This window comes from Condylura cristata, unplaced genomic scaffold, assembly GCF_000260355.1.
Source record: "Condylura cristata isolate star-nosed mole 26May11 unplaced genomic scaffold, ConCri1.0 scaffold00007, whole genome shotgun sequence".
Classification (NCBI taxonomy): domain Eukaryota; kingdom Metazoa; phylum Chordata; class Mammalia; order Eulipotyphla; family Talpidae; genus Condylura; species Condylura cristata.
The window spans coordinates 602,941-605,652 of record NW_004567108.1 but is presented as its reverse complement, the minus strand read 5'-3'; the positions used below and the strand labels follow the sequence as shown (position 1 = coordinate 605,652).

The window sequence follows — 2,712 nt, the reverse complement described above, 5'->3', positions numbered from 1 at the left end:
TACGTCACAGGAAGGCCAGCCGTTTGCGAGGAAGGTCAGAAACCTGGGCGGCGGAAATGTGGGCGGGGCATCAGACACAGGTGACCCTCGCGCTGTCCTGGGTGTGGCGGCAGAACAGCTCGCAAACACCCCGCCACATGGCGGCCTGCGGAGCGCGGCCCTGGGGCCGGAGGCGGCCTCGGGTCCTCCGCGCTGCCTCAGGGGCTGTGCGCCGGGAGCGGGCGCTCTGCCAGCTGGGCCTCGCCAAGGCAGCCGTCACGCGACACTATCTCCCTTGTGCAGCAAGCTCGGTGGCAACTGATACATGGTGCCCGGGCCCTCGGTGTCCACACTCGGAGTAAGCACCAGCGAGGCCAGGTCTGGGGCGGTGTGAGGGGGGGAGCCCCCTCCTGGTGGGCTCCGAGCTCCCCTGGTCCTTCCAGACGCCCACACCTGCCTTCCTCCAATGTGACGGGCGCCCTGAGGAGAGCAGCGTGATGGGAGGAGTCGGGTGAGCAGGTGGCACTGACCTCAGCAGAGCGCCCTGCACGGGGCCCCCACGCCAGGGTGAAGCCTCCAGTCCTGGGCTCATTCTCGCGGGGGCACCCCCAGCCGCGCCACCTGCTCATGCCAAGGATCTGGCTCCCGCGACTGTGAATCCTTCCGGCCCGGAGTCCCCCGGGCCGTCCTCTCAGCTCCCAACTGAGTCCTCCAGGAGAAGCCGCCTGGCCCCTCACCCCACGGGGAAGCAGAGCTGTGGGTCACAGGAGTTATTGCCATGCATGGGGAGGTCTTGCCCCCCAAGTAACATCTGTCCCCTAGACACAGTCCCTCCTTCTGCACCCCTGCACCACTGGGGCTTCTTTCCACCCCTGGGTGACCTCTGCGGCGTCCACTTTTGGGCCTGCCAGTTCCATCTCCTGCAGACTTCCCAGGCCGACTCATCCCGGCTCCCAGGATTGCCATCCAGGATGGGGGCCCTCCCCCACATCTTCCTTCCTGAGTCTGCCCTAGCACAGGGCCACTGCTGCCGCCCCCCCCCGCCCCCCGGCGGCCCCTTCAGGGCTTATCAGCCCTCAGAGCTGAGCCCCTGTTTTTATGTGATTTCAAGTTCTCTTCAGAGGAGGCGCTTTCTCGGTCAAGTGCTGGGTTGGATTTGTCTGGACGTGCCGTGTATCGCCCTGTGTTGCCTGTGCGTTCCGACCACAGTCTCAGCCCAGGGCTGTCTCCTTCCCAAGCCCATCTTTCATCCCTTGGTCTGCAAGACCCAGTTAGGAAGCCCATATATTACTCTGGAACTCTGGAACTTCAGAATCCCTTGGAAAGAATGTTAAAATTCTTGCTTAGAGACCTTTTGATTTATTAGGTTTCAGACTGGGTCCAAGCTCTGAATTTTAAATAAACGTGGTGGGGGCTGGGCCCTGGGCTGTGGAAAGAGCGAATTTTGTGAGTGTCCTGGACACAGTCCGTTCCTAGAGCCCCAGGTCTGATCTGTGTGTCCCAGCTGACCCCAAGGTCAAGGATGCCACCCCTGCAAGCCCTTTTATCTCCTCTTGCCCTCCTGCTGATGCTAAGGGCCCTCAGGGCAGGAGCAGCAGTGATCTCACCTGCTGCTCCCCCACAGGTTCAACAATCTCCCTTTTATATTGTGGCATGGACCAATCAGGTGCGAGCTATGAGCTGATTGGTGCTCAATGGTCCAATCAGCCAGGGGAAGGAAAAATGGCCCAATCAGATCAGACTTACTGGTGGGGGGGTGGTGCCCTGAGACATTATAAGCCAGGGCTGGAGGGAGCCAACACACTGTTGCACCCACTGAAGAAAGGTGGGGAAGGAGGGCGAGCAGCTGGCCAGGGAAGGAAGAGATGTGCGGACTTAAGTGCAGCGTCCTCTTTTGTTTCCCCATGGCCAGGAGGGAGCCCAGAGGCCCCCCAGAGCCCCCCCCCACCCAACTTGCTGCCTGTTGCCGGTGCTGCCCGGCCGCTCGCGAAGCTGCTGATCTGGGCTTCTGGGGAACCGGTGGTGACCATCACACCGGCCGGTGCTGCCCGTCTCTGTCAGCGAGTGGCCGGCACGCTCTGTGCTTCCGGCGGACCCCCGGGAGAGGGGGCGCTGCGTGCGGGCCAGCGAGCTCTGTCTCCCTGTGTGTGAAGTCAGCCCCGTTGCCCTTCTGGGGCCCGCGTCGGCTGCACCTGGCGTGGGGGGCCACAGAGGGCTTGTCCCCGGGGGCTGCCCCTGGCCAGCCGCAGCCCCCACGTCTAGGCCTGCGAGAGCCCTGGGTTTGGTTCTGGCCTTCTGACCTTGTGGGCTTCCGACTGCTCTCTAGTGGTGGGCTGGCATCCTGGCCTGCCCACCCGGCGTCAGTTGGGGCAAAGGGGTCACAAGAGCAGTAATACGCAGCAGGCTGACCCCTGTTTGATCCGTTCCCTGAGGACTGCCCTGCCCAGAACAGTGCTCTTGACTGGCTGGCGACTCATCTGTGTGAGAAGAAGTCACTGCTGGGGGCGGCAAGCCTGGTGGGGCTCCCGCAGCCTCCTCAGCAGGTGCCCTGGCCACGTGGGAGGGGCCTCCGCTGGGGAACCCAAGGTTTCCATTAGCGGGGGTCCTCCTCACACTGGGCCTCCCCGTTCCCACTGTCAGGGGAGGGGACGACCGGTCCCCTGGGCCACTCAGTGAACGTCCACCTTCCCACATGGGCTTCTGGAGGGAAGCTGTGTCCGCCCTGCAGGTAGC

General features: G+C 63.3%; 1 protein-coding gene across 1 annotated transcript in view; it reads right to left on the bottom strand.

The window, feature by feature from the left end:
- IRX1 (iroquois homeobox 1) overlaps positions 1–2,712 on the bottom strand; it is a 23,967-nt gene that overhangs the window by 20,221 nt on the left and 1,034 nt on the right. The gene's annotated exons all lie outside the window — the stretch shown is intronic.